General features: G+C 43.0%; 1 protein-coding gene across 1 annotated transcript in view; it reads left to right on the top strand.

Annotated features, from left to right (window-relative positions):
* The first annotated feature begins 3057 nt into the window (after positions 1-3057).
* Positions 3058-11863, top strand: part of LOC118378776 (polycomb group RING finger protein 3) — a 46959-nt gene continuing 38153 nt past the window's right edge. The window contains exon 1 of the mRNA XM_035765762.2: positions 3058-3189. The gene's annotated coding sequence lies outside the window, so the exon portion shown is untranslated. The remainder of the gene's footprint in view (positions 3190-11863) is intronic.

Below are 11863 nucleotides of genomic sequence, written 5' to 3'. Positions count from 1 at the left end.
AAGGAGACTGTAGTCAGTCAGAATCCGCTCCCTTTTTCTCGCCCCACAAATGGAGTCCTAGTGCTAGACGAGTTCAATGCGCATTCGGTTTAGGAGCCCACAGGGATGTGCACGTTTTTGTTCTAGCTCAGCACTAACACACCTAATTTTATTATTCAAGTGTTCAATTATTATAAACTACACAATTTATGTCCATGCTGAATTTGAGGAGTTACCATCAGATAAAGGATATGAGATCACATATGGCTTATTTATGTCAATGTCAGTGGAGGCTGCTGAGGCGAGGACAGTTCATTATAATGTCTGGAACGGAGCAAATGCAATGGCATCAAACACATAGAAACCATGTGTTTGATACCATTCCCCTCCAGCCATTACCACAAGCCTGTCCTGCCCAATTAAGGTGCCACCAACCTCCTGTGGTCAATGTGTAGGGCAGGCCGCTCGAAGTGGCTTGTCAGGGTTATGCAATTGATTACTTGAGACTTCTCATGTTGGTGCTCGCTCACTCATGTGAAGGATGTGTGGAGGTCTACCTGTGAACTGTGCACCCAAAATTCAGTGATGCAACATGTTTCTCCAGTCAAAGATAATGAAAAAGCTAATCTTGTGCCATTGATTAGGTTTGACCTGGAGTTTGACCTACAGGTTTAGGATCTTAATTCAACCAGTATTTTCTGCAGCAACATGATTTGAATGTTTAGTCCATAATGTTGCTTGATCTGTGGTTAGGCTATTAACTGGGCGAAATTAGTCAACATGAAAAGTGAATTTATGCTATTATAAGAGTGTGTTACTACGTCTTATTGAGTGAATTTATGTGCTCTATACATACAAAAGCATTTGGATACCCTTTCAAATGAGTGGATTTGGATATTTCAGCCACACCTGTTGTTGACAGGTGTATCAAATCGAGCACACCACCATGCAACCTCCATAGACAAACATTGGAAGTAGAATCGCCTTACTAAAGAGCTCAGAGACTTTCAACGTGGCACCGTCATAGAATGCCACCTTTCCAACAAGTCACTCAGTTCCTCAAATTTCTGCCCTGCTAGAGCTGCCCCGGTCAATTTTAAGTGCTATTATTGTGAAGTGGAAACGTCAAGGAGCAACAACAGCTCAGCCACAAAGTGGTAGGCCACACAAGCTCACAGAATGGGACCGCAGAGTGTTGAAGCGTGTAGCATATAAAAATTGCCCTCGGATGCAACACTCACACTCACTAGCACTCACTCACGAGTTCCAAATTGTGTCTGGAAGCAACGTCCGCACAATAACTGTTCGTTGGGAGATTCATGAAAAGGGTCGCTATGGCTGAGCATGCTCAAAGCCAAGCGTCGGTTGGAGTGGTTTAAAGCTCGCCGCCATTGGACTCTGGAGCAGTGGAAACGCGTTTTCTGAGATGATGAATCTCGCTTCATAATCTGGCAGTACGACAGACAAATCTGGGTTTGGCGGATGCCAGGAGAATACTACCTCCCCTATGCATAGTGCCAACTGTAATGTTTGGTGGAGGAGGAACAATGGTCTGGGGCTGTGTTTCATGGTTTGGGCTAGACGGAAGCAACATCTTAATGCTGCAGCATACAATTACATTCTAGACTATTCTGTGCTTCCAACTTTGTGGCAACAGTTTGGGGAAGTTGATTTCCTGTTTCAGCATGACAATGCCCCCATGCAGAAAGCGAGGTCCATACAGAAATGGTTTGTTGAGATCGGTGTGGAAGAACTTGACTGGCCTGCACAGAATACGTTTAATTAACGATTGGACCTTAACTTCATTGAACACATTTGGGATGAATTGGAACGCCGACTGCGAGTCAGGCCTAATTGCCCAACATCAGTGCCCGACCTCACTAATGCTTTAGTCCCCGCAGCAATGTTCCAACATCTAGTGGAAAGCATTCCCAGAAGATTGGAGGCTGTTATAGCAGCAATGGGGGAACCAATTTCACATTAATGACCATGATTTTGGAATGAGATATTCGATGAGCAGGTGTCCACATACGTTTGGTCATGAAGTGTAAATCACAACATTCATCTGCATTTCCTGCTGCACAGAAACATTCTCAGCAACAACAGAGTGATCAAATGTTTCGTGAAATTCAATCAAATCAAAATCAAATCAAATGTATTTATATAGCCCTTCTTACATCAGCTGATATCTCAAAGTGCTGTACAGAAACCCAGCTTAAAACCCCCAAAAGCAAGCAATGCAGGTGTAGAAGCACGGTGGCTAGGAAAAACTCCCTAGAAAGGCCAAAACCTAGGACGAAACCTAGAGAGGAACCAGGCTATGAGGGGTGGCCAGTGTTCTTCTGGCTGTGCCTGGTGGAGATTATAACAGAACATGGCCCAGATGTTCAAATGTTCATAAATGACCAGCAAGGTCAAATAATAATAATCACAGTAGTTGTTGAGGGTGCAACAGGTCAGCACCTCAGAAGTAAATGTCAGTTGACAAGAGAAATACTCCAACCCAATCCACTGAACACATCTGAAACATATTGAAAGTGTGATCTTGTAAGAAAGACCTCAGGGCCATTTCTAAGCACATTATTACACAGTAATAATAAAAAATCCCAACGTCAAAAATACTGCTCTATTTGTCAGTATCATTCTACGTTACTGTACATTTTAGCACATAAGCACTTTGACTTTTGAGATCCTACTGTAGCCTATAGGCAATGTGCTACATCTCAGGCTTCAAATGTAGGTTGACAGTAATGGCATTACAGAAATCTAACATTAGGCCTACAGCAAAGAAACGTATTCTGACAAGATTCTCCTCATGTCTTGCCCAAAAACCAACATTTATTTCATTGTGATTTTCATTGTGATTCCCCAATTTTCTAAACCCTTACATCTGAGTTTTTTTTCCTGAGAGTTTCACTCAGAATTTCGCGGAATTCTAAAATATATGAAAAATTTATCACAATAATTGTTTCTTCGAAATGAATTGGGAGCTCGATACAATGTTGTCTATTCGTCTACTCTCATTCAACCCTCCTCCCCCTCGACTAACCCTCCTCCCCCTCGACTAATCAGCGCATGCTCAGCAAAGCTCCAAGAGGTGTTTCGGCCTGTTTCGGTATTGGCCGGACATTTTCGCCTCTTTGTTTTACTGATAGTGGATTTAAATCGGATTCAACCCAATGTCCAGCGGACTGTACTGTTCCTAAACAGGTTAGTTATTTTGACTTGAAGGATTTTAGGCGTATTAATGCATTAGTGCGTCTATTGGTGATTTATGGCTGCGATTTGTATTGTTCTTATTCATTTTTGTCTGTGCCTTTTCCGCTTGGTGGTATGGGCATGCTATACGTGTTGTTTTATGTGCCTATGTGGTAGTGTATGGCGGCGCCGGGCCCTGCAGTTAGACACCGGGATCCTTTTCAAGGAAAAGTGCATTAGAAGGGAGGGTGTGGATAGCAGTGAAGCTCTCTTTTTGTTCTATACGACGGGAGCTCTCGTAGACGCTCACATGTCTCCCATAATATTTGTGTTGTTTGGAGCGACAAACCAATCTTTCCCATTGCCTGGAATGTTCTTAAAAAACCATGGTCCACCATTAACCCTTTCGGGCTTCGAAAGTTCGGTGTTAATGCACGAGGGTGTAGTTGTAGCCACCTGATTAAATCTAGACAAAAGAGAGTTTATGATTTTTAGGGGCTATTTCGCCCCCATCTAACTGTATGGAACTGTGACATTGTGGGATTTTGGTGAAGGGCCGAGCCAACAAGTCTCTCTCTTTTGGTAGCTAGATTGATGTCTTGTAATAAGGGACAGCAATATGTCAATTGCTCCGAGGGACACGCCACAATAGCCAAGTGGCTATACAAGCTAAACTTAGGTGGGTTTTCCTGGCTTCAGCCTATGTAGGGATTCAATGTTTTTTTACTTTTACAACAATAAATCACAAAGGCAGGCAGGCACAAACATCCTCAACTTTCATTGTATAATTAACTACTTAGCATATTACTATCCAATATTCTCTATGTTACTTAACCTGTAAATCATAAATGTATCTCAACATGAACAGCTTCTTCATTCCTGGTTGACATAGGTTATGCAAATGTCGTAATCAGGGAAGAATTGCAGAGAGCCATTCATTGGCTATGTTGAGTGTTGTTGATCAGGATCTCTAGTCCACTCAATCAATGAGACAGTATCATTAGAGCAATAAAGAAAGCTGTATTTTGCTTCATAACAGCCTTTGTTATGAACTGGTTTATCTAACAAATCCACTCACACTTTACAAAGAAACACAGTAGCCATACAAACATTCCACATGAAGATGTTGATTGCCCCTCGACGGTGGTGTAAATACTGGCCATTAGGCTGCAGCTTCGTGTTGTTCTCTCTGTCCATGATGTTATGGCTAGTATGTCCAGCAGTGTATAGAATAGCCCATGTGTAAAGTTGCTCTTATACCCGTGGTAACACTGTAATTAGCCTACTATGACATCAACCTCGTTGTTACTTTGTAGTTATTACATTGTAATGAGGTTGAGGTGTTTTGGTAATTATACAAGGGTCTACCACCTAAATACATTTGATGGAAATGCCAAATTCCAAATAATTTGGGGAATCCACCAACATTTTGGGATTAGGGTCCGTTCCATAAAGTTCTATTCCATACCAAATTCTTTGTCAAGGTGTGTTCACTGTTGTTAATGAGAATCCCAATCAGTGACCAGCAGAGCAAAACAACAGATGAATCATAAACCAGACATCACCCCCTTGAACCATATCTCACTACACCCCTTCTTGAAATTATGTCAGCATATACAGACACAAGAAAATGGTAACACACATTGCTGTTATAGACCTGGTGAATGACAAGGCCTATTCATTTTGTGAATAAAACCAGACCTGTGTTGGCCTGTCACTTTTTCTACACTCGTGTGGGGATTAGGATTACACCCGTAGAGGGGATTAGGATTACACCCATAGAGGGAAGTAGGTCCTAACTGTAACAGTTTACTTCCCTGACTGTTGCTGTTGTATGTCAACATTAGGGCCCGGGACGATACCAGTATCGCGATACTTGTTAGTATCGTAGCAAGGAAACAAAACACAAAGCAGATTTAACTTCTTTATGAAAACAGTCCTAATGTTTGAAACAAACATCATTGTGCTTTCATCCAGAGTCACATTTATTTATTTTCCAAGTTAAAGCACACAATATTTTACATCCAGCAGGTTTTTTAAAGGACTGAAGAGTTAGGTCTGCTTTGTGTTTTGATTTTTGCAATGGAAAAAATATTGCAATACTGGTATTGTCACAGCCTTAGAAACTGTTTCACACAACAGGTTATGTAAGTAAATTCAGTGGTTTGACACACACACGTGGTTTGACATACAGTGCCTTTGGAAAGTATTCAGACACCTTGACCTTTTCCACATTTTGTTAAATTACAGCCTTTTTCTAAAATTGGTTTAATAGTTTTTTTGCTCATCAATCTACACACAAACCCCATAATGACAAAGCAAAAACCGTAAAAAAATATATTTAGCTCATTTATTGGGGGGGAAATTGAAATATCAGCTTTCAGACCCTTTACTCAGTACTTTGTTGAAGCACCTTTGACAGCGATTACAGACTTGATTCTTCTTGGATATGATGCTACAAGCTTGGCACACCTGTATTTGTGGAGTTTCTTAAATTCTTCTCTGCAGATCCTCTCAAGCTCTGTCAAGTTGGATGGGGAGAGTTGCTGCACAGCTATTTTCAGGTCTCTTCAGAGATGTTAGATCTGGTTCAAGTCTGGGCTCTGGCTGGGCCACTCAAGGACATTCAGAGACTTGTCACGAAGCCACTCCTACATTGTCTTGGCTGTGTGCTTAGGATCGTTGTCCTGTTGGTAGGTGAACCTTCTCCCAAATCTGAAGTCCTGAGTGCTCTGGGGCAGGTTTTCGTCAAGGATTTCTCAGTACTTTGCTTCATTAATCTTTGCCTCAATCCTGACTAGTTTCCCAGTCCCTGCTGCTGAAAAACATCCCCACTACATGATTCTGCCACCAACATGCTTCACTGTAGGGAAGGTGCCAGGCCAAAGAGTTCAATCTTGGTTTCATCAGACCAGGGAATCTTGTTTCTCATGGTCTGAGAGTCTTTAGGTGCCTTTCGGAAAACTCCAAGAGGGCTGTCATGTGCCTTTACTGAGGAGTGGCATCCGTCTGGCCACTCTACCAAACAGGCCTGATTGGTGGAGTGGTGTGGAGATGGTTGTCCTTCTGGAAGGTTCTCCCACCTCCACAGAGAAACTCTGGAGCTCTGTCAGAGTGACCATTGGGTTCTTGGTCACCTCCCTAACCAAGGCCCTTCTCCCTGACTGCTCAGTTTGGCCAAATCTATGCCTCGACACAATCCTGTCTATGGACAATTCCTTCAACCTCATGGCTTGATCAAAGGAACAACTACTGATTTTATATCCACTGGCTGTTACTTACTAAGTTTGACAGATGGGCCTATAGCCTGTTAGGCCATATTCCAAGGCTTGGGGAAACACTATCATTCATGCATTTAGCTACATCTCTGAATTCTAGCTTACTGATGGGCACTGGACTGAATCCAGATACACTTGTCAATTCAGCCAATTTGAGATTGGTAATGTGAAGGCTGTGTGAAGCAATTCAAGTAACCCAATCCCAAATCAAACACTAGACCCTACGTCCTATGGTCTTCTGGACGTCTGAGAGGAATACATGTTCAGTGTGTCACTTTAACTTGTTACCACACTATTGCCATGTTATTCCCACTTTAGTCTGTGTTGCAATGTAAAGTTCTCCCTTAATTTCAGTAACAAATACGATTTATTTGAGAAACATCTGTGACAAACGTGTGGGGCAACGGCTAGTCTACCAAATTCAGACTCAATGACGATTCAACTGTGTGTTAGCTTTCAGACGGGCTAAATTGTTCAAATTGGATGTTTCGGCTGTGTTCATGAACCAAATAGGTTGTGACTTGCTTATATAGTGCCGGTTCCAATTTCTAATGGTGTAATGTCTTTATTGAAGGTTCCGTTTTAAGATGTGTTAGTTTACAACAGCCTTTTTGTGGAGGTGTTGAAGTCTGACGTTTAACATAGCTCTGTTTTTTTTAACAATGGCAAGAGGACTGCACAAAATCATTACAGTGTTGACACACAACACATTTCTTTGTTTCCTGCTCTCGAGAAGGATTATATAGAACCTTCAAATGGCTGCTTTCTACTCTCTCTCATTGTTCTCATAGCTTCAAACTCTTTATCCACAGTCAAGCACTCTGTGTCATCACACTTGCACTGCTGCCCCCATTTAGGGTGAAGTGACCTAAAGCGAACTCTCAGGTGCCAGACTCTATAGCAAGTTATTACTTTACTCGGGGGTCAGTGGTGTCATTCCCCTGTGGGTCAGTAGAGAGGGCACTTGGACCTAAGGAAGCTGACTGACACTCTGACAGGTTGAATTCAGCGGGATCATGCCTGGCATGTACTTTACTAATTAAAACGAAGGCCATGGCAGCCCGAAACACAACTGTTTTATACTTGAAGTCACAAAAATTACTTATTTTTTTAAAAAGCGAGTGAAAGTTGTCTTTATCAAATTATTTATGGCTGCATCTCCAAATTGGAGATTGTTGATGCACTGTCCACCTACAACCAAGCCTATACCAGTTCAAAAGACACAACAAACACACCTTGAAATTAACTGATGAACAATCACGCATCATTCATGTGTTTCAAGAAAATGATTTATTTAGGATACATTAATGCTGAAGGGCCATAGCCTTCCATTAGCTTAAATAACACCAGCTGGCCTCGTCAAGTGTATCTGAACATAGAGCCTTATCTGGAACACTAGCCATGGTTTAGTTTGTGTCATGCCAGACAATCTTTGAAGTAACAATTGGTTTAGGATACACTTCATAAGTGGAAATATACCCCCCCCCCATCCTCTTTGCCATGCACTGTGTCAAGGAATCTAGGGCATTCATACACATGTTTTCAACATGCAGATTCCACAGCATATATTTTAGTTTAAAAATACAAACTTTACTTCAGGTCAAAACTCAAAGGTTGACATTGTTTTCTCGTTAACGCAAAAGTGAAACAGAGAGCTGTGTTATAGACTGAAAATGTAGGCCTAGGCATGAATTCTACTATACTGACAACTTCGACATCCTCTACAAGACACATTTAAACAAAAATTGCCTGGTGCAGGGATCATCAACTAGATTCAGCTGCAGGCCAAAATATTTTTTATTAAGCGGAGGGCAAATTGACCACAAGAAGCCCAAACAGCTATAATATGGAACTAAAACATAATAATTTAAAACTTAGCTTACATTTATATACAATCACGTGTCTCTCCATTATGTGTCGGAATACTTGCAACTGTATTCCTGGTGTTTTTACAGTCTTTCATGTCCAACAATGAAAATTTGAACAAAAAAAACCGTATAAAACCCCCGCGGCCCGTCAGTTGGGGAATCCTGCCCTAGTACCCCAGAAGAGGGCCCTGGCTATCTAGCAATTTGATTCAAGGCAAACCCAACCACTAGATCAAAGCTCTTATTTTTATATATTTATATACAGTGCTTTCAGAAAGTATTCAGATCCCTAGAGTTTTTCCACATTTTGTTACATTACAGCCTTATTTTAGAATTGATTAAATAAAAACAGATACTTATTTACATAAGTATTCAGACCCTTTGCTATGAGACTCAAAATTGAGCTCAGGTGCATCCTGTTACCATTGATCCTCCTTGAGATGTTTCCACAACTTCATCAGAGTCCACCCGTGGAAAAATTGATTGATTTGGAAAGGTACACACCTGTCTATATAAGGTACCACAGCTGACAGTGCATGTCAGAGCAAAAACCAAGCCATGAGGTTGAAGGAATTGCTCGTAGAGCTCCAAGACAGGATTGTGTTGAGGCACAGATCTGGGGAAGGGTACCAAAACATTTTTGCAGCATTGAAGGTTCCCAAGAACACAGTGGCCTCCATCATTCTTAAATGGAAGAAGTTTGAAACCACCAATTCTCTTCCTAGAGCTGTCCATCCGGCCAAACTGAGCAATCGGGGGAGAAGGGCCTTGGTCAGGGAGGTGACCAAGAACCCGATGGTCACTCTGACAGAGCTCGAGAGTTCCTCTGTGGAGATGGGAGAACCTTCCAGAAGGACAACCATCTCTGCAGAACTCCCCCAATCAGGCCTATATGGTAGAGTAGCCAGACGGAAGCAACTCCTCAGTAAAAGGCACATGACAGCCCATTTGGAGTTTTCCGAAAGGCACCTAAAGATTCTTTGACCATGAGAAACAGGATTCTCTGGTCTGATGAAACCAAGGTCAAGGGGTCTGAATACTTTCCGAAGGCATTGTGTGTGTGTGTGTGTGTGTGTGTGTGTGTGTGTGTGTGTGTGTGTGTGTGTGTGTGTGTGTGTGTGTGTGTGTGTGTGTGTGTGTGTGTGTGTGTGTGTGTGTGTGTGTGTGTGTGTATATATATATATCCTTCAGGTGTATATATATATATATTATTTGTTGTTGTATTTTACCCCCTTTTTCTCCCCAATTTCGATCTTGCCTCATCGCTGCAACTCCCCTATGGTCGAAGGTCGAGTCAGGAGTCCTCTGAAACATGACTCGCCAAATCAAGGCCGGTTGTGATACAGCCTGGGATCTAACCCAGGTCTGTAGTGACGCCTCTAGCACTGCAATGCAGTTCCTTAGACCTCTTTGCCACTCGGGAGGCCCCCAAAGCTCTCTTAAACATAGTTTTTAGCTGATGGTCTGAGCTACTGAGTTAATGAAAGAAAACAACATGGCTTGTTTGTTCCTTATCCCCTCCCCCTGTATCACTCCTGTTGCAGTAGTTTGATCAAATCAAATGTTATTGGTCACATACACATGGTTAGCAGATGTTAGTGCGAGTGTAGCGAAATGCTTGTGCTTCTAGTTCTGACCGTGCAGTAATATCTAACAAGTAATCTAACAATTTCACAACAACTACCTTATACACACAAGTGTAAAAGAAGGAATAAGAATATGTACATATAAATATATGAATGTGCTATGGCCGAACAGCATTGGCAAGATGCAGCAGATGGTATAGAGTACAGTATATACATATGAGATGAGTAATGTAGGGTATGTAAACATGATATAAAGTGGCATTGTTTAAAGTGACTTGTGATACATTTATTACATCCAATTTTGAATTATTAAAGTGGCTAGAGATTTGAGGCAGTATTTTGGCAGCAGCCACTCAATGTTAGTGATGGCTGTTTAACAGTCTAATGGCCTTGAGATAGAAGCTGTTTTTCAGTCTCTCGGTCTGAGCTTTGATGCACCTGTACTGACCTCGCCTTCTGGATGATAGAGGGGTGAACAGGCAGTGGCTCGGGTGGTTGTTGTCCTTGATGATCTCTTTGGCCTTCCTGTGATATTGGTGGTGTAGGTGTCCTGGAGGGCAGGTAGTTTGCCCCCGGTGATGCGTTGTGCAGACCTCACTTCCCTCTGGAGAGTTTTACGGTTGTGGGCGGTGCAGTTTCCATACCAGGCGGTGATACAGCCCAACAGGATGCTCTTGATTGTGCATCTCTAAAAGTTTGTGAGTGTTTTTGGTGACAATCCGAATTTCTTTTGCCTCCTGAGGTTGAAGAGGCGGTGTTGCAGAGGCGCTCTTCACCACGCTGTCTGTGTGGGGGGACCATTTCAGTTTGTCCGTGATGTGTATGTCGAGGAACTTAACTTTACATCTTCTCCACTACAGTCCCATTGATGTGGATAGGGGGGTGCTCCCTCTGCTATTTCCTGAAGTCCACAATCATCTCCTTTGTTTTGTTGATGTTGAGTGTGAGGTTATTTTCCTGACACCACACTCCGAGGGCCCTCACCTCCTCCCTTGTAGGCCGTCTCGTCGTCGTTGTTGGTAATCAAGCCTACCACTGTAGTGTCGTCTGCAAACTTGATGATTGAGTTGGAGGCGTGCATGGCCACGCAGTCATAGGTGAACAGGGAGTACAGGAGAGGGCTGAGAACGCGCCCTTGTGGGGCCCCATTGTTGAGGATCATCCATCGGGGTGGAGATGTTGTTTCGTACCCTCACCACCTGGGGGCGGCCCGTCAGAAAGTCCAGGACCCAGTTGCACAGGGCAGGGTCGAGACCCAGGGTCTCGAGCTTAATGACGAGTTTGGAGGGTACTATGGTGTTGAATACTGAGCTGTAATCGATGAACAGCATTCTTACATAGTTATTCCTTTTATCCAGATGGGTTAGGGCAGTGTGCAGTGTGATTGCGATTGCGTCGTCTGTGTATCTATTGGGGCGGTAAGCAAATTGGAGTGGGTCAAGGGTGTCAGGTAGATATGATCCTTGACTAGTCTCTCAAAGCACTTCATGAGGACGGAAGTGAGTGCTACAAGACGATAGTCGTTTAGCTCAGTTACCTTAGCTTTCTTGGGAACAGGAACAATGGTGTCCCTCTTGAAGCATGTGGGAATAGCAGACTGGGATAAGGATTGATTGAATATGTCCGTAAACACACCAGCCAGCTGGTCTGCGCATGCTCTGAGGACACGGCTGGGGATGCCGTCTGCGCCTGCAGCCTTGCGAGGGTTAACACGTTAGCTGCGGTGAAGGAGAGCACACAGGTTTTGGTAGCTGGCCGCGTCAATGGCACTGTATTTTCCTCAAAGTGAGTTATGAAGTTGTTTAGTTTGTCTGGGAGCAAGACATCTGTGTCCGCGACGGGGCTGGTTTTCTTTTTGTAATCCGTGATTGACAGTAGACCCAGCCACATACGCCTCGGGTCTGAATCGTTGAATTGCAACTGTAATTTGTCTCCATACTGATGCTTAGCTTGT

The sequence above is a fragment of the Oncorhynchus keta genome, chromosome 4, assembly GCF_023373465.1.
Source record: "Oncorhynchus keta strain PuntledgeMale-10-30-2019 chromosome 4, Oket_V2, whole genome shotgun sequence".
Classification (NCBI taxonomy): Eukaryota; Metazoa; Chordata; class Actinopteri; order Salmoniformes; family Salmonidae; genus Oncorhynchus; species Oncorhynchus keta.
This window is presented reverse-complemented; position numbering and strand designations above follow the sequence as displayed.